The sequence below is a fragment of the Cupressus sempervirens genome, chromosome 4, assembly GCF_028749045.1.
Source record: "Cupressus sempervirens isolate cs-2001-9-10 chromosome 4, ASM2874904v1, whole genome shotgun sequence".
Classification (NCBI taxonomy): domain Eukaryota; kingdom Viridiplantae; phylum Streptophyta; class Pinopsida; order Cupressales; family Cupressaceae; genus Cupressus; species Cupressus sempervirens.
This window is the reverse complement of record NC_143121.1, coordinates 411,935,126-411,961,031: the sequence shown is the minus strand read 5'-3', so window position 1 is coordinate 411,961,031 and position 25,906 is coordinate 411,935,126. Positions and strand designations below refer to the sequence as shown.

At 34.3% G+C, this 25,906-nt stretch overlaps 1 pseudogene across 1 annotated transcript; it reads left to right on the top strand.

Annotated features, from left to right (window-relative positions):
- Positions 1 to 397: 397 nt before the first annotated feature.
- LOC149561796 (coatomer subunit beta'-2-like) lies at positions 398 to 24,682 on the top strand (annotated as a pseudogene). Its single transcript, XR_016364246.1, has 14 exons — positions 398 to 601; positions 1,216 to 1,435; positions 6,689 to 6,750; positions 20,561 to 20,635; positions 20,841 to 21,017; positions 21,221 to 21,312; positions 21,410 to 21,526; positions 21,730 to 21,844; positions 22,032 to 22,103; positions 22,941 to 23,137; positions 23,243 to 23,336; positions 23,718 to 23,824; positions 23,971 to 24,100; positions 24,229 to 24,682. The product of XR_016364246.1 is annotated as a coatomer subunit beta'-2-like (transcript).
- Positions 24,683 to 25,906: the final 1,224 nt, after the last annotated feature.

Sequence of the window (25,906 nt, the reverse complement as noted above, 5' to 3'; positions counted from 1 at the left end):
GATAATTCTTAGTAAATCTCATGAGTATGTATGCCTAATCATCAGGGAAGGTTTCCGAATTGGATTAAATATTACCACTGGGGGTCAAGACATAAATGATACCAATGTCTCCGAAAATCATCCATTTAATGCTTCTAGTGATGAATCCAATTTTATGAGAAGAACAGAAAGAACTCAAAATGAGTCTCATATTGACATGCAAGAAATTAGCTAGGTTGAGAATAGAGTAGATGAGCGAAGAGACATTGAGGGAATTCAGAATGGAAATTCTTTTGTTTCAAGCATGGACTAGCAAGAAGTTGTAATTCCACATGAAGAAGGGGATTGGTAGAGAGAAGCATCAGAGAGAGAAAGCAAGAACACAAAAGAAAATAACTTAGAGAGTAGGCAACAGGAAATGCAAGAATATGTTTCTGAGGGAACGTATGAAGACTGGCAAGAAGGTGCCACTCAAGGTGTGGAAATAGACTGGGATGGTATTTTGGATGATGCTGATAGACATTGGCAAAGAAATGGTTCTGACATGGATGGGGATTGGGGAAGAGATGCTTCACATGATGTAAATGGGGATTGGCAAAGAGATCCTTCTCCAGATATAATTGTGGACTAGCAAGGAAGTGCTTCGCAGGAGGCTAGGGATTGGCAAGATCAATAACAAGGAGCATCAATATCCTTGGGGGAAATCCCTACTATTCGTGGAGTTAGTGATTTTGAAATTTTAGAAGAGGCAACTACATATAACATGAAACTTAGGGAACTACTTAACAGGCATGTTTAGTGCGTTTTAATTTCTAATTTCACTAGGTGGTAATTTTTCAGTAGCAAGGTAACAATGTAAATTTAATTTGTCTGTAGGCAAAGTGTGTCAACTATTTTGGCAAGTGAATTTAGGGAAAGAATGGACCAACTAATCCTGTCATATCTCTAGAATCAAGGCCACCCTCTAATAGTTTGGGATCTGCAGGAGCAGGAGCAAGAAGCAGAAGAACAAGAAGATATGGGCCAAAATGAAGGTCCATTTGACATTTGATACAAAACAACATTCATAACACCACCACCTCCTCCTCCTCCACCACCACACCAAATTTGGAGGCATGAGAGATAGAGACAATCACAGTCATGTTCTATAGTACAACATATTGAAATGGTGACTGTCTTTTTTAACAAGGGAAGCACATGGCTTCATGTATCTTTGTTTAGTGTTGCTGTTTCAAGCATGCACGTTTAGTTAAGCAATTTGACCCTCTAATGTTTTTGGTTGTTGACAAGGAGTGGGAAGCCATAAATGATTTAAGGAGTGAAATAGCAAGACTCCAACAAGGAATGAGTGACTTACAACATATGGTGGAAACTTTCATGGACATGCAGCTGGAATTGCAATGCTCTGTCAAGCAAGAGGTTTCTGCTGCTTTAAACCATTCAAATGGAGGCCAGGGTAAGTCTTTCATGAGAAAAAAAGGCTAGAATTTAGATTTTTTTTAGCTCAACCTGTATATTCTTATCACATGCTAGACGCCTTAGGTCAGTTGTGAGAATGATGGCATTAGTTCCACTAGTTTACATGATTGCATATTTCAGAAGTTTAGCGATGTCCAGGATTTTCATTTGAACGGTTCTCCATAGTTAATAGTGACTTTAGTATATTTTTAATTACTTTTTCTATATCTTAGGCAAGAATGATATCACTAATAAATTACACTTATATATAGCTACTAGGACATGTTAGTACACCCTGAACCCAATTGTCTTGGCTGTTGTTTGATACCACATTCTTTAGCAATGAGTAATTATTATTGTTGCCATGATCTTATCCATTATTGTATACTAGGTGTGTTTTTTTGGTAGAAGGGTGCTACTGCAACTATGTTTCTTTTTCTCTACTTCATTTTACTAAACATTCCCTATCAACAAAATATTGATTGTGTTTCAATATTAAAATGTATGAAGGTATGTGAAGACTTTGCCTGTTATCCACAGAAACTGTTTGAGAAGCACATGAAGTTTTGACAACTCATGCACCCTTGCCTCCTCAACTGGTTTTATTTTCAGGTAACAAGTAACACAATTTCTCTCATTCTCGTTGTGCTTTACATCCATGGTAGAGGTGTATTTCACTAGTCAAGCACAAATTGGATGCAACATAAATGCTTTGTCTTTTATTCTAGACAAAGTGGGTCTACATGATGGCAACTCACATTGGTTCCTATAAGGGCACTAACTCTGTCTTCACAAAGAATTATAGGATATCCAAATTCATGAACGGATACTAATTTAGAAAGGAAAAATTGTGTTTTTTTCATTAATAAAAGAAAAGCATATGATTCAATGTGGTAGTAATTGGTGAACATTATCTTCAACAATTAGTAGCTGATAGTTGTTTTTTGACTTCAAACAGACTTGACTATAAGATTTATTGTGTGCACTAGAAAAATCATGTGCATTTGCACCATTTTTCTGAAAATCATCTGAAAATCCTCTATTAGTATCTTTTAGGTCTGTGTTAATTAATTAGACATATCTTTTGTCTTCATCTTTTCTAGATCTGGATTGCTTTGCATATAATATTGATTTGTGTGATTTAAATATTTTCTTTGGAAAGCGACATAGTTTGTATCATGTTCTGACCTCATCTATGATGCTTTTTCTTGAAAATCCACATAATCTATTTGAGAAACACATAAAAATTTAACAAGTCGTGCACCCTTGCCTACTGAAATGATTTTATTTTCAACTAACAAGTAACAAAATTTCTCCCAATCAAGGTTGTGCCATTCTTTCATTTTTAGGTGAATAACAAAACTAGCTCAACACAAATTGGATGCACCATTGATGCTTTCCTTTTCATTCTAGACAACATGGATCTGCATGATGGCACCTTAGAATGATTCTAATTAAGGTGCTAATCTTGTTTCTGTAAATTAGTAACCGGCCATTCAACTTCATAAAACAATGCTAGTTTAGAAAGAAAAACTTGTATTGCTTTGGCCCCTCATTAATAAAATCAAAACTTTTTTTAAATTTGGTAATAATTGGTGAACATGATCTCTAGCAGGGAGTAGCTAATAGTTGTTTTCCAGAATCAAGTGGACCTGAGATGAAGAATTCTAGTGCAGATTGGCAAAATTGTGGGTGTTTGCACTATTTTTCTTAGTAGCATCCTCAAATCCTTCTTGATGATCTTTTAGGACTGCTTTTTTATTTAGGCACATATTTCCTCTTCATCCTTTTTGAATCTGGATTACTCAGCATGCAATGTAAATCTGTGTTATTTAACTCACTTCAATTTTATCTTTTCCTTTAAAAAGTAACCTAGTTTGTTTTATGTACAGACCTAATCTATGACCTATTTTTCCTTCAAACTACCATTTCAGACAACCTAAGATCCAGTTTTAAGTGTAGTGTTGGAGTATTCCTTATTAAAATCTCATATTGTTTTAAAGTGTAGTGGTTCTACCACTATATACGGTCACCTTCCTTTGTTAAACGATCATGACCTTTGTTTTTGTAAGATAGGCATGAAACTTCTCTTGACAATCACTACTTTCTAGCACAGAAGCTTTGTAGCGATCCTTGGATATATTTAAAATCCTATGGAAAAAAGATGAATCATTTCTTAAAAAACTTGTTCCTTCCACACAAGAAGCTACTTTTGAATTGTAGATATCAACCAAGTTATTAACAAGCTCCTGCCATTCTCAGCATCATGGAACTCATAAAAATTTGAATCCTTAAAATTATGTAGTTTACTATGTTTATGCCCGAAATATCTTCAAGTTATAACCAACACCTTGGATAGGATTATAAACTAGCAACACCAAGCAGTACAGTAAAATAAATATTTGTCATGAGTTATGGCTAATTGGCCACATTCTAGATAACTACATATTCAATCATAGGGATCTAATAAATGCTAAAATCTATTTTTCATTTTTGAATTGATAGAAGAGCATTTTAAACATAAAATAGTATCAATGTGTTTGGTTCAATAAGAAGTTTCTTGGGTCACTTTGAATTAGAAATGATCTGAATTTCAAGATTGAAAATGAAATACTTATTAAATTTTAGCTATTTTTCCAATTGATATGTTCATCTGTTGACCAAGGGAAGGCTAAATCAAGAGAGATTTCAGTAGCATACAGAATCACAATGTCATGGCTTAACATGAATATAGTCATAATTATAAGATGCTGAACTCAATTCTATAGATCAAATATATCTTAATACATCTGCTGAGAAAGTTCCATTTTTTCTCTTTTGTTTGATCCTCATTGCAAGTCTACAGAGTGATGTTGTACATAACATATTTGGATTCTAGACAACTACATAACTTTCAACTACTGAAACATCAATATTCTAGCTTTACATGAATTGTTATGGTGGAAACAAAGCTACAAGGTAGATTTTCAATAATATCTATAATAAGTTTTACTGAATGCTCAAATTCTAGCTTAATTACCAATCTAAAATAGATTGAGATGATATTTACATAATTACAGGGGAAATCTTTCTTGGCATAATAGTTGTATTATGAGGGATCAGTCCGTCTGACCAACTAAACTATGAGTGAACTAGGGCCTTACCACATATATTACACATGAATTATGAGGGGTCATTTTCTAATAGTATTGTACATGAATTACCTTTTGAACTAGGGCCTTACCACCTATATGTCCTCTAGTGGGGCCTAAATGAGCCTCTCAAAAAATGAGTGGTATCTCACCCTTGGTTAAGTATCATTAGAGGAGACCATTATAGGATCTCTAATACAAGACATTTGAAAAGACAAGATAGCAACCAAAGAGTTTTCTTATCCTAATATAAGCATTTTCATCAATTCTATTAGGGAATTTTTTTCTCTTTAGATACCCATAGATGCCAACAAACCATTCTATATATTACCTTGCCATGTTGTGTGCAGGATACCATGCAATCATAAGAACATGGTTTAATAGGATCCTTATGGATTGTCAAAATGCTAATCTTGATGTTATCTATAGACCATTCAATTGGACTATGTATTTGTTGTAGCCTTCCTCTAGGAGGAGGATTCAGTTGAACTATTCATCTAGGATTCCACATTTTGCATGCATGTCTACCACGGTAGTTGCAACTTAAACAAATATATTCTCTCAATATATATATTTTGTGCATATCCAACAACCATGAGTTTTGATGACCACATTACATTCATGCATCCTATCAAACAGTTCACATGACTTATCTATGCTTCCATTTTGCAAGCATGTTTCCCAAGGCAAATGCTACTACTTCATCTACACCATCTGACAAAATCCTTTATTCTTTGATGGATCCCTATAGCTTATCCCAAAGCTCTCATTTAGTAGTCATCAAATGATCAATCAAGAGGAAACAATTGAGAGCTTAGAGTGACACAATTTTTAGATGATCATATGAAATGAAATGGAAAAAACCAAGGACTATTGACATTTGCATCTAAACTATCCAACTAGCTTAAGGGCTTCCTTCCTTGCAAAGGTATTGAGAAGCTTCAAGGAAGATTGTTGTACATTAGTAGAATTGCATGTTAATAGGTTGATTCCTAGAAGTACCCTTAAAATCTGAGAAATGACTTGATATAAGACAACTTCAAGATGGTGGACCAAGTGTTGGGAACTTCTTAATGCAAAATGTAAGTAGAGATCAAACCATAGCTCGGACTGGTATATTCACTTTAACAAATGCTGATATTCTCTTTTATTTATGTTTCCTTATATTAATGTACTTGCTGATAGGTGGCACTTTCATGTTTAGCCTTTACCAAATCAAGCTATATATATTCTTTTATCACTTATGCACTGCCTTGATGTATTACAATGTGAAATTCCCAATTTTGTTGACTGCATTTGTCAACATATGGATTTGTATTGGCAATAGTACAATCAATATTTTGAGAGTTTTTGAATTGCTGTCACATTACACCGTAAGCAAAGAAATTTGTAGCATAGTCAGAGTTTCTATAGACATCACAATTTCTTGGATGCAAGTTTTAGTTATAAGAATCTACACACCTATTCAAACTCCCATTTATTTACTTGTTCTAACCTACCAAGATATTTTTCATATCATATAACTACATTTACCTTTGGTACCTATTATTTTCTTGCTCTCAACCACCTCTACATTTAACTGCATCGCTTTGGTGACTTTCTATATTTTTATTTTTCCTATTGTATTTAATATCCATCCCTTGAGAAATAGGCTCCCCCATTACCCCATCCCTGAAACAAATCCTATTGTCCCCACTCTACCCCATCCCCAAAATGCAGGGTAACATAGATAAGCTATAGACCTGTAAATCTAGAACTATTTTGACAACAGTAATCCTAGTTTGATCTATGGTAATCACACTAGGGCTGTGGAATTCATCTATAACACTGTTAATGGAAACATAAATAATATGATATTATAGTAGATATAGATATGTGACCAAATACATGAATCCAGATGATGGATATTTTCATAGATTAATAATATCACCCCTTCAAAGGCAAACCAATAATATAAGCCTATAAGTAGTCTTGAGAAATACTGTAACATAAATTGGAAGCTTTGTTGAAATATCAAAAGGGAAAATCTGAAACAATAAAATTTGGATGATATAGGTCAATAGAAAAACCACCACATAATAATTCTGAAGTACATCCTGGCATAGACTTGACTGTGACAGTTTTGACAACTGGGTTTTGGCTAAGTTACAAATCATTTGATCTTAACCTGCCAGCCGAAATGGTATGCCCATTTTGTATACAATATAACTTTTAAATTTGCCGATTTCTGAAGCAGTTTAACATTTTGAACCAGTCTATCTTATTTTCCATAAGATAGATTGGCTCTAGGCATCAATTATAACCAGCTGATTCCTTGATAGATTTTTATAAAGAAGATATTAACACTAGAAGAAAGAAACTAGTTTCTATCACTATCCAATGCATGGCCAATTATTCCCACAATTGCCATTTTTAAGCCCATAGCCCACAACTTCTTAGTTACCTCTAAACCATTCATAATAGACATCTCTTTATCAATCAAAATCATGTCATATGAACACCCATTATGACATAGATCAACTGGTTCTTTCCCATTCTCAATGTCATCACAAGCAAGATTGAATCTTTCTTCTAGTTTCCTTATTTTCTACAATTAGCTTCTTTGGCTTGTTGCCAGTGAATAATCAACATTTTTTTTTTGAGATATTGTGTCATCCAATCCTCTCCCATCAATCTCTTTTGTAAAATCATATAATCCCTACCTCTTCATCTTCAGTTACAAATTAATAAAGCTCAAAAGGCATCATCAATGTGAATTTACTCAACTTACCAACCTCAAAGTGAACTACAATTGTGTCTCTAGATAATCCACTAATATTTCTAGAAAACAAAAGTCCAAGACCGATTCCACTAACTGAATTTTCTCCTTTAAACTAAGTATAAGGTAAAATAAACTTTTATCTATCTTTGTTGCTAATACCCATGCCAGAATCCTCAATAGACAAAGTTAGATTTGCAAAGGTTTTCTATTTACTGATATGCTCTTTATCTTTTCCATAACAAGAGAAAAATGTGCATCTCTGCCCATCCTCTATTTGAAGGGGTTCCATACAGACCAGATCTTCATTAAATGTTCCATTGCAAACTGTGTGAAGTCTTAACGTTTCCATTGCAAGTACATTTTGAAGCATTGGAGAGATAATTAACAAGAACCTGGTGTAGAGGATGCTTGTCTCCTACCAGTTAATGATGAGAAACTAGCTTCTTTTTTGCGTCATCAATCCATTTGTACAATTTGATTCCTTTTAAATCAAAGATATCTTTGAAAGATCATACCAAAGAACTTATGAGCTCTTCAATCTTGAAAGGTTTCTTTTCAAGATGAAATTTTCCATCTTCAATTTTACCCATGTCAAGCACATCATTCAATATCTAAATCATGCAAGATGATGAAGCATCCATCATCTAGAGAATCTCCTTATGTTTTTAAGAAAGGTTACTTGCAAGCATATGGCCAATACCTAGCACTCTTATTAAAAGGTACTCTTATTTCATGAAAACTAAAATTTAAAAATTGTTTAACGTGATCTATCTTCTGTGGGTGTTTGGCCTTGTTTTGTTGAAAATTTTGAATTGCTACACTCTCTTTCAATCTGCATTTTGAAAGAAACTCTTCCTGATGTAGAGATACTTCACACAACCTCCAAAAAACTATTTCCATGATGAGGAGCAACTTATAACTTAAGTGAATCTACAAATTGGAGACTTCCCACATGCTAGCTTCTATGCATAGTTCTGGAAACTCAAGCCTATTAATGAGCAAACACATTCCAAATTTTCCTTGTATTATCATTAGATGACTTTATCATAACCACAATCCTATCTTTACTCTACTGTCAAATCTGGACAGCGACTCTATGCATAAATCTTTGTTGTAGAACTTTACTTTGTACATTCTGATATATTAAAATTCAATAGCAACTTTATAAACTTACCTTGAAGATTCCTATACTTCTTCAATTTCATTCCCTATTCATTCTTGGAGGACCTTCACAACAACTTCTATATTGAGGAGAAACTCAACACATAGAAAATTTAAGGCAATTACAAATAACTCATTCCTCTTGTACTTTGGCAAATAGTTTGTCAGGTCGGGCTCCTGTATCCCATTCAAAGATACATCAATCTGCATGCTCAAAAAAAATCTTTTTCATCAAACCCTCAAACAAAATCTTTCAGTTCCATGTAGAAAAATCTAACCATTATCCATTTGGTCAATCTGCACAAACTCGACACTAATGATATCTAACCCCAAAACTTGGATTATCTTTTCCAATATGGAAATCTAAGGAAATTAGTTATCTTGACCCTTGATTGAACTTTGGAGTACAATCTCCTTCAACAGGCATTTTTGTTTGTAATGATATCATGATTCGACTGCATTTAACTATGTATTTTTTGATCTTGAAATGAGATGAACATGATTGTGTAGATGACTTGATTATTTATAAATTTGCTAGATTTGATACACACTCTTTGTTGGATTGCAGGAGGCAAAATGGTTTCGAGAAATCTGAGATTGGTCCAATGGAAAGTCAATTGAAGGAAGAAACATAAACTGGAATTCCTTATGCCATGGTGGGATCTACAGCTAGGACTCTTAGTTAATAAGTTTTTATTGATTTTCCTGTCAAAAAATTCAGATTTCAGGTAGAGAATCTGTAATCTCAAACATAAATTTGAGTGTTATAAAAAATAGTTGTGGAAAGAGTAACTACAACAATTAGAACCATTTGTAGCTTTCTTCATTCATTCTGGGTAATATAGTTGATGAGGATATAACCTCTTTTTGTGGTTAATGAGGGGATGCATATGCATGTTATTTATTGTGATAGGCAGAGAGCATTTTCTTTGCTCTTTTTTGCAGTGGAGAATGAACCATTTATTGAACTTCTAGTGGTAGATTTTCATTCCTGGCCTTAGCATGTTCGTGAGAAGAAGATTCAAATTGGTCTTGCTCCAGCTACTATAGTTAGGATACACAAACAAACAAATGATACCTTGAAGCCTCAAAATGGTCTATCTATATATCCTCTTTGGCCCATAGGTAACTGGCCCACTAGAATAGATCCAATTGGATTTCTAGTTACATTAACTGCAACCAAGGATAGAGCAGCAATGATTAAACTAGTAATTGCAACACCATCCTGAGAAACACAATAAACATATTCAAAGCTTAATTCATTTAATATTCTCACAAAGATTCAGGCTATTATTATAATGATTGGTTGATGTATCAAAAATAATCACTTAGTCAAAAACTCTTAGAACAAAGCAAGGAACCATTATTTTATTTCTAATCTTGTTGTGGCATTCTTTTCTGACTGATCTAATACCTCCATCATTACTTTCTCATTGAAATTGGTTCTTTTCCGACTAATCTAACATCCCTATGGCTTTGAATATGTTAAGAATTCTCGTCTACTCTCAACAAGTATTTGAAGGATGTATGAATTTGATGTAATCATCTAAATCTTTGTCCTTTATATTGATTCTTATACCCTTGTGTGTATGCCAACTATATTGATCAACATGAAGGGATCTTGCAGATCAATTTGGTAATATGTCAGAGATTCAACACTCTTTATGAAATATTTAATAATGTTCCTAATTTTCATTGCCGCTATGAATAGTATTTTTCTAGCTATGGTTGATAGAATACCTCCTTTAGTTGGGGGTTGTTTGATCTCCAATAGTGAATATTCTTCTAAATATAATTACTAGATATATTCAAATGTCTATAATCTAATCCTATACAAGTGTTGTGCCTTATCTTCTTCTCTGTCTTTGTCAACAGTTGACTTTGATTGCTATTGATTTATTTTCTTTTAATTTTGTCATGATTTCTCCTCTTGTCTGAACATATCTTGGAATCTATGACCTTTTTCTGTACTTCTTCCTTGTGTAAATATTCAACAGTTAAAGTCAAATGGCTAATTGTTCAAATACATAGATCTAATGAATAAAAGGGGACCGACGTCTAATCTCATATCCTCTCCAAAATGAGATTGAGAAGCTTTATATGTAGTCAATATGGAATGATGAGTCATGTTCTGCATTGATAAGTAGGAGATATTTTCCACAGCAAGTCAAATTGTGATATTGCTATCATGATTTAACTCATGAAGCACAGGTCAATGAGTTTGACTAAAAAAAAATTATACACTTAAATTCTGATCATGATATCACAATGTCCCATATTACTAATATCATGGCTACTTAGATTCTTAACAAATATTTCCTAAGGGTAATCATATTAATTCATACTATTTGGTTATTGTGTGTATCAATGTCTCAGTGTGCATTTGTAGGGGTAATCTTACTAGTTAGCAATTTGTATGATGCCTGTTGGTGGAATTATCACGTGGTAATGATTATTCAAAGGGATATTTGTTATATTATTAATTATGTGTCTCACTAGGAAATTTATAAGGAGACGTCCAATGTAGATGATTGTTTCAACATTGGTATATTGCATCCAGCTAGAAGCCACATCAAAAATACAATGCTGAACCCTTATTTCAATGTTCATGTCCCATTATCTCAGAATCATTTTTGTCAGTCTTTTCTCTTTATGTGATGTTGCCTAGCCAATTCCTATTATGCTTGTTTTATGACAATATTGTCCTTCTTGGAATATTCATGTGTAGGTCTGTGAAGGCTTCCCCAAATTATATTTGAGAGCAAAATAAAAGTTGCCAAGGTTGAAAAAAGTGGTAAACTAGAGCCACTTTTTATTCGTCCTTCTACATAGTGGTATGCATGTGAAGAGAAGCTTGAAGGCATAGGTTCTGATTTGATTCATGTACCATTTATTTCCAGAAGACAAATGAAATTAGTACTAAAAGGAGTAGAAAGGGACCAATTTGGTGTTTGGCATGTTTGTTTTTCTATGCACTCATCTAAAGAGGAACTTGAAGAAACATTAATGGTTATGAATCCCAAAGAAGTCATTTCAACCACTTCTGACTGCAAAGTGACTGAACTGTAGTATGTTAGTAAGAAAATTGGAAATACTCAAAAATGGTCTCAAAATGATTCAAGTTTGCAATCCAGAACTACAAATACATTCTGTCAAGCTAGTTCAATATCAGGAATCAAACAAGATAGGGTTAATGATGTAACTACATTTCATGTTTCAAATCAACTTAAATTTATTTTGGAATGAGAGAGAAACTTAGATTTGAGAGTAGCTTTAGAAGAGAAGCATTCTCACACACATGTGCACTTTTCTTCACCACTTAAACCCATTCCTCTTTTTGGGATAACAACATACAGTCTTTCACCATCTCCACCTATGTCTTTTAGTGATGAGGAGGATATTTTTAGCTCTTCAGAGTGCAAGACTTCAATAAATGATATAGGACCTCTGTCACCTTCTCATTTTCCAAAAGATATTAAGCATTTTATGTGTGGTTTAAAGAAAACATCTCAATTTACAGATTCAGTAAGGGCTAGAAAGCTTGATGATGAATCTAGAAGCTCCACAGATCATGCAGAGGATTGCACATAGTCATCTAGAAGGATAGCTTTGCATATCAATGAGAAAGTGAAGAAGCTACATGTATTAAGTGGCCATTCAGAAGAGAGTGAGCATCCACTTGACTATACAGGTCATCCAAGTCCTAAAAAATATGGTGCAAGTGACAGTGAACAAGTAGGCTACATGTAAATTTACATGATGGAAGAGAGCTTCTTGAGTTTTGATAGCCATTGCAAGCATCCCAGGTCACTTCATGAAAATGTTAGAAAAATGTATAGATCATTACATGTACCAATTCCTTAGCCCCTTTTGTCATTATTGGACCTTGCAAATATCACCAAGCGACCTAAAATCCAAAACTCTCAAAGTTAATCAGATGAAAAGAAATCACTGTGGCTTCTCATTCAAACTCCTTTCCTGTTCATTTGCTAGATAAAAATTGGAGTCTAGATTAAGATAGTAGAATTTCATTCTATTATTCATTATTATAATGATTTTGTAAATTACCTCATTCTATGTACTATGATAATTATATTTTCTTATCAAGAATACATTCATGACACTCAATTGCTTCAGCTTAGTGGGGCTGGCTGTATACTAGTTGAAACATTTAGTTGTACTCCAATGTAGTCCAGTCTAAAATTTAGTCAAATATTCATTGTTCAAAAGCTATTATTATTCTATGTAATATCATATTTTTTGAATTCAAGTGCATTTAATATCGACTCAGTCTTCATGCTTATTAGCCAGAAATAATATTAGAAAGGAATTGTGTCAAATTTTGTAGCATGGAGTTCCTGACATTTGCTACAATGAATGTCTAAAAGAGAGAAATTCTTATGCAGTAGCTAAATGGTTATATCTTCTAGATCAACATGGTTATATCTTCTAGATCAACAAGACCTGAACATTAGTAATGCATTTAAGCACCATACTTGAAAAGGGTTGTTCATTTGTCTTATCAAAAGAAGTTTCCTTAAATCTAAGAAAAGGATTTGACAAATGTTTCTTTTGCATATCGTACCTATGTGGTGATACATAACATAATTAATTGTACTTGGCACAAATACAAACGTTAGTTTCACTACCATTTCTATGAACAATATATTTTTTGTGCTCGCAATCAATGTCCCTTACTAATGTTTTTCATCCTAATTGTATAAACTGAGTCTTTTCTTGTGAACCATATTGAATTAAAGGATGTTTTTCCTTGAATAGGGTTGTTATGATTTTAGCAGATGTATAAACTATCAGTGTTGGAGCTCTATTTCTCATGATAGATTTTGAGTTTTTGATCACTTCATGTATAAATATTTTAGGCTCTAAAGAAATTTTTGGATGGAGATGCCATATTAAAATTAGAACAAAAAATAAACAAAAACCCTGCTACAAACTTGGTGATAGAGAAAGTGCTATTAAGGAGTGGTTAAAAGGCTTGGCAGTGATTTGATTTTGATCAATCACGTACGCTTCATGTGTCTAGACTTTGTCTACTCAGAATTTAGCTCTTGTTTATGGCCTATTATTATGATGAGCTTTATAAGTTTATATAGTTCATTTTCTATTAAAAATTGCTATTACATTTTGGTTTTCTTTGTGTTGCACATAATCCAAATTAAACCCATTTATTTCTTATTATAGGGCCGCATCAACCTTATGCTTGAAAAAAGAAGAGGAAACTTCATGTTATAAGAGTAGAACCACAAGAGCCATAGAAGAATGTTGAAGATAGTCATGATGTGCTTATTAGCATCATGACTATCTTCGGCATTCTCCTATGGCTCGTAAGGGAGATCAGCTAGTGAAGATGCTCTGTTAGCTTTTAATACGCTTCATAGATGAGATTGCATTATATGAGATTCATTACTACACTTAGGAATGGGCTCATCTTGAATCTTTAGAAGATTGAAGATGAGCCCATTCTGAGTGTAGTAATGAATCTCAAAGCTCCTTTAGCCTGAGCATATGATGTCTTTCGGATGATCTTTTTGAAGCTGCATCAACATTGTATCCTTTAGGTGTTTGATTCTTCATCTTTCTTCTTTATTATTCTATAGAACAATTCTTATGGTTTAAGTTTTTTAGCATCAATTTGTAATTTTAGTTGAAAATCTCTATATATCTTTTCTTGTCAGATAGGGTTGCTTAGTTTTTATGTAAATGTCTTTGCTTTTGCAACTTGGACTTGAATTCACCACCAATGTTCTTTATACTTAGCCAACAATATATTTGTACCAAGTATAGTGCATTGTAATGGTATTGTTCATACAATGTTGATGGTTACTCAAGAAGACTATTTTTATTTAGTTTTATTCGCCAAGTTTCCTTTTCAGTTTGATTTTGAGCTAGTGACGCTTGAGACTCAAATGCCTACAAATGCTTCATGTAGTGTCCAATCTCAAGCCCTGATCACTAGGCAAGCTCCTAGCTCTTATTACAGTTTACTTACTGCAATGTCACATCCAGTTTGCATGTGATTCTACTGACCTAAAGGATCCTTAACCACAAACAATAGTAGTCTCCTCTACCCAAGATAATACAACTTTGTTTGGATTTAAATAAGAAAATCATAGAAACATTATTAGTGAGGATTTGTGTCTGCTTAGAAACTTCTTATCTAAGAAAGCCTTCCCGAGGGTTGTGATCTTGTTTACTTCTCCTTTACATCAAAGGTTCAATGCGAGCATGTTGCTAAGACCCTGCCTAAGGTTACAAATGCAAAGTGAACTAGATTTTAATGCTTCTCACTAGCAATAAAGCATGTTTTATTAGCCCATTATCTAGCTGGTTCACCTTTATTTCAAATTAAATGCAGGGATGAGGAGCTTCTTGGTTAGGGTCCTGCTGGGAGAAAGATTTGTGTTAGGAGACTTTGTGAGAAAATTTTACATTTTCTTGTCTCTACATACTATTGATTCACTTATTAGATTGTGTAATATGTTGTTGCCACCTTTATTAAATCTCTCACTGTAATGTCTCAGTCACAGACTCACAAGTGGAGAGAGTTTAATAGGCATAGTTTTTGATTGAAGTATGAGAGCTAGTTGACTGAAACAATAGATCAGTGAAGGTGAAGGAAAGTAAAAAAGTAGTAATATTAAAGCTTTAATGATTTCATCCTGTGCACTCACTTCAAATACCCACACCGTACTGAGGAAATGTGGAATATTTGCATCAAAATCAATTTATAATAAGCCTTAGTTCTATTAGTGACTTGCCTAATATGTATGATGATAACAAGTAGATTATAATAGTAGAATTGGTATCTTCCTCTATCCAATTCATATAGTCAAAGCCATTTACTAGATTAAATAGTTTACAAGGTTGCAGAGGGATGGGGGTACTTGGGGTACTTAGGGTACGGGTACGGTTATGGGTACAACTATTTTTTATGATAGGGGACAGGGGTACTTGGGTATGTCAAACTCTATTTTTAATTATACTTTTATATTTATAGAGTTGCTTCAGGAATTAGTTTTCCCAAATTGCATATTTCTGGAGTTCGCGTAATACTAACATTTAAGAATAGAAACATAGCAGTTAAAATTGATCAAATTGGTGCAAACTATGTAGCCTTCAATGGATGCAAATGAAATAGAAAGCATCTCTCTGAGCTAGTTATGTGCATCTGTTTAATGTATATATAATGTTAAGGTCCATATTATGCGGTTAGTAGAATAAGGCTTTATAATTAGAATTGGATATAATGTAGCCATCTGTTCAAACTCTATATTATGTGACACACAGCTACAACAAGAAGTCTACTATTGCTAGCTGGACATAACTATTGTTGTAATTGTCAATGACCACAACTGCAAAGGATCAGTTACGTATTTATGTTTGGTCTCCTTTTGTGTTCTCTAAAATGTTGTATGTTATGAGCAAAGTAATTCTCTTGGATGCTATCTAAATACTTAGCTGTTTTTTGGCATGGAAATAAGAAGCTTACTTTGTCTGGCTGAAAAAATTCTTTATCAATCACCTTTATGATGGCAAAAATTTATAAAAGTTTTAGTACTAAAGCAAAAGAGGAGCCATTCAAAGTTGGGCTTCTTAATTCATGTTGCTTTTGTAGTGAACAATTCATATCATCTGTGATTTATGCATTTGATTATTTAACAACAACTGATCCTAATCATGTGCCATGCACATCATTACTTAAAAGGAACCAATCTGAATACTTGTAATTGACAACTTCCCCAATTAAATGCATTTTAACACAACTGCAATGCAATAATTTGAGGACAGATTGTGTCTGAATTCTAGCTATTTCGAAATACGTAGATTGCTAATGATTTTTTTGACACTTTTTATAATACAAGTTGGTTGATGTTCAATCTTGTACATTCTTATGTTTTTTGATTTCCCAAAATAAAGCATGTTCCCCATCTTAATCAGGACCATTGAAATGGTTAGTCCTGCTACACAATTGAGGTCAAAACTTCAAATATTTATACAAGTATTCTTGAAATTGAATTTGACATTACTAGATCCAAAGTAGCTTTTGTTCCATGAGTAAAGTTTTACTTCCCTCATGTTTATGATCTAAAATTTGAATATTCTCATTCAAATGATGAATTGGCAATACAATCTGGGGTGATACTTCATCATGTATATTCTCATATGTCTAGAAGTTTGCCTTCCCAAGAGATAGCAGTTGTCCAACTTTTAATTGGAGTCATAGAAAGAGTTAGTCCTAATAAGTTGAGATCAAAATTCAATACATATTAATGTACTCCCAAAATTTAAATGACACATGACTTGATCAAAAAGCACTTTGTTTTCACGAGTACTTCACTTATTCATGATATAAATTGTTCTATTCAAAGGATGAATCAAACAAATGTATCATTATATTCTATCTATTTATTTTTAGCTTCAATTTAATACCTTTTTTCTCTCTCTGAAGCTCTTTTTTTCTTTCTTGTAAAAAGATGGTCTTGTAACTTTTAAACGTAAAGGACTAGTTTCTGGGTAGATTGTTATTCATGATCTTTGCCTTTCCACTGGTCTATTGGTAGTTGCTTTGCTAACGTGGTGCTTCAATGCGTGATATACACAAAACCTCTTGCAGCCTATCTACTCCATGGATCGCATTCTCAAAAATGTATGTTATCATTTCTCAGTAGATTTATCCTTAGACACAAGCATTGCAATATTAGTTGTGGCTTGCAAAAACAATAACCTATACTATTTGCTGGGTCTGCTCAGGTCAGAAGAAAGATTGGTGCTTCATGTGTGAGCTTGAGTTTCTTGTCTCGAGGGTGAGAGGAGGAGATGGTGCCTTATCACCAATTAGAATACTTTCTAGAATTAAAAACATTGGCAATCACCTTGGATATGGAAAATAGGAAGATGCTCATGAGTTTTTAAGGTAACATGAATTGCAAAGTGCTTAGAGTCTTTCAATTTTTAAATCATACTGACATATATCAAGATAGAAATGCTCATAGAAAGGAGTATTTAAGGATATGCTACAAATTATGTGCACACAAAAATTAATCTCCATTGATGTGCTTAAACATACTTACATGGCACATGCATGCATGCTCGCGTGTGTGAGTGCGCACACATAGATTGATATCTTATTTTTCTTTTCCCTTTTAGATTTGCAGTTGATACTATGCAGTCGATATGCCTTGATGAAGTTGGTGGAGAGGAAGCCATTCATCCAATAACACATGTGACTACATTCATTTAACAAACATTTGGTGGTTATCTTCAGTCAAAGGTGGTGCTAGTATTAACTTTAAAATGCAAAAAAGTCAATGAACAAATACACATGATTTGTAGATTTTGATTATAAAATTTATTTATGTATAAGGAGTTCATATTAGGGGAGTCGGCCTGGCGAGCTGACATGACGAGTCGACTTAAAGTGGCGAGTTGGTGGGGCAAGTGGGGGTGACTTGGTGAGCTGACTTGGAGAGTTGGCTTAGGGGGTGGACTTGATGAGTGAACTTAGAGAGTCGACTTGGTGAGCATACTTCAATTGTCAACTTGGCGAGATGACTTGGGGAGCTAGCCTAGCGATCTAACATGGTGAGTGGGCTTAAAGTGGCAACTTGGTGGGGCAAGTTGGCAAGCTGACTTAGTGAGGCCACTTAGAGATGTGACATGGCGAGTTAACTTGGTGAGCAAGCTCGATGAGCTGACCTAAAGACTGACCTTGATGAGGCACTTTGGTGGGGTGACTTGATGACCAAACTTGAAGAATCAACTTGGCAAGCATACTTGAATAGTTGACTTGGTGGGCCGACTTAGCGAGTCCACTTGGTGAGGCGAGATAGTGAGCCGACTTGGTGCAGCAACTTGGCGAGCTAACTTGGTCAGTGGACTTAAAGAATGACCTTGATGAGGTGCTTTGGTGGGGTGACTTGATGAGTGAACTTAAAGAGTCAACTTTGTGAGCATACTCGAACAGTTGACTTGGTGAAATGACTTAGTGGGCTGGCTTGGTGAGCCGACCTAGCATGCGTACTTGAACAGTAGACTTGATGAGCTGACTAAAAGAGTCAACTCATTGAGGTGACTGGGTGGGAGTGACTTGGTGAGCTGACCTGGTGAGTTGACCTAGGGGATGGGCTTGGTGAGAAAACTTAAAGAGTTGACTTGGTGAGCGCACTTGAATTTTCGGCTTGGCAAGTAGACTTGGGGACTTGGTGGGACATGTGGGTGAGCTAACTTGGTGAGGCGAGATGGTGAGGTGACTTGGCGAGCTGACTTGGTGAGCAGATAGGGGGGCGACTTGGTGAGGTGACTTGGCGAGCTGAATTGGTGAGAAGATTTAAGGACTGACCTTAATGAGGCACTTTGGTGGGGTGACTTGATGAACAAAGTCTGAGTAAACTTGGTGAGTACACTTGAATAGTTGACTTGGCAAGTGTACTTCAATTGTTAGCTTGGCAAGCTGACTTGGGGAGTCGGCTTGGCAATCTAACATGGTGAGTGGGCTTAAAGTGGCAACTTGGTGGGGCAAGTTGGCGAGCCAACTTAGTGAGGCCACTTAGAGACGCGACATGGTGAGCTAACTTGGTGAGCAAGCTCGATGAGTGGACCTAATGACTGACCTTGATGAGGCACTTTGGTGGGGTGACTTGATGACTAAACTCCAAGAGTCAACTTGGCAAGCATACTTGCACTAGTACATTTGGGTTCATTTTTTGACCTTTATTGGTCAAATTTCTGACCCAATTTTCAACCAAATTTGACCAACCCATTGGTCAAAATTTTGACCAACTCACTGGTACATGATTTATCTCAATCATATAACTAATTATATATTCTTCATATTAGTTACTGTTGGTGTTTTTCAAGCATTCTATAAAATAGTTCACATGCCTTGCGTATGATATGACATTTTGCATGCATCCTGCACTCTCTCTCATCCAACTAGTGATGGATTACGTAGAGTGACCTGAAACCATGATGCTAAAAAACACACAATCAAATCCAAAATGAACTTGCACTACAAATGGATTGTGGAAATATGATATTGGTAAAATTGCATGATTCCTTTCACACTGTAGAGAATCTAGACGTGAAAAAGACAAAAAATAAGAACCAAAATTTACAGGAAATAAAACACCAAAAAAGAGAGTTAAGAAATCAAATGGCTAAACAAAAAAACATATAGATAATGAATAAAAAACAAAACAGACTTTGCAAGAATGGCTCAAATAGACTTTTTGAGGAAGGTCCTGAAGAGGACTTTCCAACTAACTTATGGTCAATAATGGATGTGACAGCTTGCAAGTGATGAGTTAGTTACTTGTCCAGTATTTTTCTTAGAACAATATGTTGTTTTGATACCATCGTTGAATCCAAATATAACATTTTCACTATTATCTGTTACCACTTTTCAATCCCAACTTCCCCAAGGAAACAAATGTTGTAAGTGATCACCTTTTCATAAGCTCAGAAGTCAACATTGCCCAAAATACAGAGGAGAGGATAAAAGATTTGAATCAATTTCAAAAAAATTGTATGGCGCCAATGGGGTGTTTCTCGGTCAATCTCACATTAGGGCAAATGTCCATTGTATGGGTGAAGTGTTGCCAAAAATCATATTCTTTATTATATAGTTGAACAAAATGATCCAATAGTAATAATTGAGGATAAGTTGCCTTTCATCACTGTTCCACAAAGTTAATTCTAGATCTAGACATGAAATATCATTAAATAACTACATGTGATGTCTTTGATAACTTCAAAATGAAAACCTTTCAATTTGTAAAAGATATTTGTGAGACTTTCAATCATAATATAGAAGATTTTTTGGCTATATGTTCAAATGATTTTGTGTGCTTCTATGATTGGGCTGAATGTTGAGTAATTTGGCATATTGATGTTACTGTGAAAGTGAGTCTACACACTCATATGATCCTGCATTGAGTATTGTACCTGGGCCTTATTAGCTAAAAGATACTTTAATATAGAAAATGATAGATTCATGGTTAACCTTTAGTTTTTTTTCCTTAACTAATGCTTCTTATGTTATTTGGTATAGAACATTTACTGGGTTGATAGTGGTGATCTTGTTGCAATTGCCAGTGACAATTCATTCTATATTCTGAAATACAATGTAAGATGCTCACACATATTTTGTTCTATTCAATTAACTTGTAGTATTAATTTAATTGCTGAAATCTTGCAAAGTGTGCTTTCTTTCCTATATTTTATAAGGGAACAGCTCTGTACTAGCTGCAATTGAGGCTTTTACTGCTTAATGTTTTCCACTATGCTTGGATTGAATGAATAATAATGTTACTTTTCTATGGTTTTTACAGCGTGATGTTGTTTCTACATGCTTGGATGCTGGTAAGCCTATTGATGAATAGGGGGTAGAGGATGTTTTTGAACTTGTACAAGAGATAAGTGAGTGGGTTAGGACTGGAATATGGGTTGGTGATTGTTTTATATACAATAACTCATCTTGGCACCTCAATTATTGTGTTGGTGGTGAGGTATTTATTATGCATCACTACTAGCAACATATTTCTGTTGGATCTCTCTTGATTTGTCATGTAATTTCCTACGTTAGGTGTGCCTTGTCTGAATTTACTTTCACAACTAGAGCCAGATGCTTGATGTTCTTCATCTGTGAGTGTTAGTTAATTATTATTATTAATAACCAGTGAAATTGATTGAGTGCGGTCGCAAATTGCAGGTAACAACAATGTTTCACTTAGACTGGCCTATGTATTTGTTAGGCTATCTTGCAAGTCAGAGTTGGGTGTATCTTATTGACAAAGAGTTTAAGTGAGTGCACTTCAAAGGCTTTTTACATTAAGTGCATTCAGAATATTTTTATTTTCAAAACCAGTCGTTGACATTGCTTTGTGCTGTGTTATTTCAGTGTGATGGGCTATACACTACTCATCAGTTTGATAGAGCATAAGACACTTGTTATGTGGGGTGACCTTGATAGGGCAAATGAAGTTTTTCCTACAATTCCTTGGGAGCATCTCAATAGGTAGTTTTTAAATTCAATATTCTTAAATTAAAAGCTGAAACATCAATGGATATTTACTCATGTATTCTGATGTTTTTCTAACTGACATATATCTACACATGTCTATTCTGTTTGATAATTAGAACAATACTTGAATGAGAGGGTCAAATTTTTAGTTTTTTGGTCAAATCTGGCTGATAAAATGTGATTCTCTCTTTTTAAAGTGTGGGTCAATTTTTGGAGTCACGAGGCATGTTAGAGGAAGCACTTGAAGTGTCTATAGATCCAGACTACAAATTTGATCTGGCAGTACAACTTGGGAGGATTGAAGTGGCAAAGGTTAGCTTGAACTTTCATTTGCGCTAATGATAATATTTAATTTCACATTAAATACACAAATATCATATATTATTGATAGGATTGACTGGACATATGGCTGTTCAACGCCTTCTAGATCCTATGTTAGATAATGATTTACTTTGTGATGTTTGGTATTGATTATTTGAAGTTTCATGCTATTATGTAGGCAATTGCTGTTGAAGCACAGAGTGAATCAAAATGGAAACAATTAGGAGAACTAGCCATGTCTTCTGGAAAGGTATCAATTATCTCAACTTTGGTGGCCTGTTGAACTTATCCTATTTATCTTGTATTTATCAAAAGCCCATGGAAATTTAGCAAATCCATGTGTTAGTTGTCACTTCAGTCCATCTGTATGGTAATGAATAATGATAATAAATAAATCTAGGTTTTGGCTTTTGTTATTTTTCGAGAGTTGCCTTACTAGGATTCCAGTAGATCAGGTTTTGGTTTTTATTTGAACTTTTGCCCTATTGACCATTTCTGATTATTTACTGGTAAATATCATGAAATGCTTTGTTTATGAAGGCATATTGAAATCTAAAATTAGGTGATTTCAATGCAATTTTGTTTACTAGATTATAGATTGCTAAGTTGCCTCAAATTCCATATATTTTGTTTGATGTTCTGCAAAATCAGCCTGGGATTTATAATTTACTATTCATCGCTTTTACCAATGCAAATTTGTTTGTGCTTATAATAAGGTGAACCTCATTGACTTGCTGATTTTCCTATCTTTTCACTTTCTAAAAGAACTTTTAAGCGAGGTAATGAATTGCAGTATGGTTGGCTAAATATTAACTTCCTCAAATGTTTTTATTTACAAAAGCTGATAGAAATGATATAATTGTCAATATGAAACCGAAGGACAGTGACAAGACTAAATGAAAAGCTTATTTTGAGTGATTAGACTCAATCACAGTGTTATTTCAGCATTATTTCGAGTTTTAATCATTGAGCTATTGAGTTACTTAAAACTACTTTCCTCTGATCTCTTAAAACAGACTTGAAACACACCAAAATGGAGTTATATGTTCTCATCTATTGCTTTTGCATTTTCTTATCAATGGTGCAGTTAGACATGGCTGAGGATTGCCTGAGCCATGCTTCAGACCTAAGTGGATTGTTGCTTCTCTACTCATCAATGGGAGATGCAGATGGGATGGCAAAACTTGCTAATCTTGCCAGAGACCAGGGGAAAAATAATTTTACATTTCTTTGTTTGTTCCTGTTGGGTAAAGTAGAAGAATGCATCCAACTATTGGTGGAAAGGTGACTTGCAGAATGATGTTATACATATCTTTGGGGTTATTCAACAATCTAGGCTAAAGGATTGTTAGTTTTGTTTTTTTAACATTTTCTGTCGGTAATTGGCAGTAATCGAATACCGGATGCTGCTTTTATGGCGCGATCCTATCTGATAAGCAAGGTTTCAGAAATTGCTTCCATTTGGCGTGATGACCTTAGTAAGGTATCCTACTATTTTGCAAGATCATGTGTGAGATTTATTTTCTATGTAGATGTGAATATAGATTTCAAAATTCTATCCTACCTATGTTTTTATGTCAATTTTTTTAAAAATATCTATCAATGTGAGATTAACAAAATCAAATTATAAGTCCTCCAACTTACATACAAGCAAACATGTTCTTTTTCTTTATGTACAAAGTGGGATTTCATTTGTTTATTGCTCTACACATTTATTGTACATTTTATATGCTAATACTTAAGGATGCTTGATATGCTGTATAAGCAAGAAGTGTGGGCCTCAGATGCTGTGACTGTACAGGTAGTTTTTTTTGATGAATTTACTTGTTCCTCTTTTAATCTGGCATTATTTTGTGCTTCAAAGGTAAATCAAAAAGCTACAGAGTCGTTAGCAGATCCAAAAGACTATCCTAACCTCTTTGATGACTGGCATTTGGTGCTATCTGTTGAAACTCAACTAAGGGAGTCAAGGTTTTATCAATGTTATACTTCAAGTTTATAGATGATAAGAATGAAATATTATTTTGGTTTGACCACATGTTCATATTCATTTTTCAGTTGTAACTCTCATAAAGTCTCTATTCTGTTGCTTGACATTCATATTTGATTGAATGCAGGAATGGCTTTCCCCCCGCTGAGGACTATCCAAAATATATGCATACAAGGAATACAGACCTCATAGAGGAGTTCAGGAATTTGCACATTGATGGAGAAGCATCTCTAGAAAATGGAGATTCTATTCATGAGGTATATAATCTTTGCTTGTATTTAAATTCTAAATTATCTTGATTACGATTTTGTTCATTTGAATTGATGTTTTGGTGTTTTTGTATTTGATTGTAGTTTGAGATATATTTGCTTATTCAAATTTGTAGGTAATAGACACCCATGAAGATTATGTTCATGGCGTCTCTCTCAATGAACCAATTGAAGATTATGTTCGTGATGAAACCCAAGAAGAAATAATTGATGAAGAGAGGTATGTAGAAGTAGAAGGATCTACAGAAGGAGAGGTGCTTGTTAATGGAAATGAAGCTGAAGAAGAAGAGTGGGGTATGGACAATGAAGGAAACTAGCCAGCATGAAATTGTGGGTAGCAATTTATTTAGAGTGTATAATGCAAACAAACCAATTTTTGTGTTTGGTAATTAGGATGGTAATTTTCTTTTTCTAGGCGGATTAGGATCGGGGTATATGAATTATTTGTTCCTGTTGGGGATTAAGTCCACTAGATTATAAAATTGAGTTCATCAAGAGCTTTAGGAAAAATAGGGTAGTAAGTTTTTCAGATATTATATAAAATGGGTTGAGGTTTAGATTTAAAATATTCTTTCAAGAGTTTTTGTAATAATCATGGCCAGAGAATATAAACATTTCTTTAAAAACCTGTTGGCAGCATGGATGTGATTTTCAATCATTAAATAGATTCATAGGAGTCATTAGGGTTCTTTTCTCCTGACTACTAATGTATTATTTTTGAGTTGTGCAGTTGTGCAGTTGTACTAGCATGATGATAGGATGTGTATTTATGGGATTCCCATTCCAGTTATTTTGACAGGTGATCACTGTGGCAGACATTTGCATTTTACCAATATTTGTGCATAGAAACAAGAAAGTAACATAGGAGACTTCATAATGTACTAGTACTCGACACTTCCTATTTTTCTAGTTTAAGTTGTGATTCCTGTTCCTTAATTTTTTGCTTATCCATAGGATTAATTTCAGAAATGTGTCGTTTGCATTTCCTCATGTCTGGACAGTAATATTTAGAAGCTATTCAGGGGATTCTTTCCTTGCAATTTTAGTAAATAATTTTAGCTCTCGGAGCATAGCTTCAGAAAGTAAGAGATTATGCTGAACAAATTTCTATAGATTAGTGGGTTGATTTATGTTATGATTAACAACTGGGAGAACCTTCTGACTGACTGTTTTTGAGTGGGATGTGGGTGCATCTGAGTTGTAATCATATAGGTATTTGTGATGAGTTGAACTTGAATGCTATACACGAGTCGTTAGTTACCTCTGATACCAATAAAAATGGATAATTTTATGTCAGCTTTCTTAAAAAAGTGAATTAGCTATTCTTAGAATTAGCAAGGTCTTAGTTTCCTCCATTGAAATCTTTAGATAATAACTCAAATGAGGCATGAATACTAATTGATAGGTCTTTTGAAACGCCACACAATTTAATGCATTGTTTGTGTCATTGCATGCTTGAAGAGCTCCTATTTTGTGCTCTTCCTGTCTCCATTTTATTTTATTTGCTATGTTGAAATTTGTTTTCTATGCTGCCTAAAGCTGCTCAAATTGGAACAAGATGTCCCAGATGACTATACCAAGACGGAGTAGCATGATCTCTATTCAATTGAATGATGTCCAAGACAACTTTCATAGTACAGGATAGAGGCATTATCTCAAGGAATGCACTCCCACCCATGTTTTCAAACCATAGACTTCCATTATCAAAGAGATAATACATTGATGTACGGCTTTGTTCTTTACCGTGGCATAACAAAAATATTATTTTCAGTGCAAATTGACACTAAGAAATGG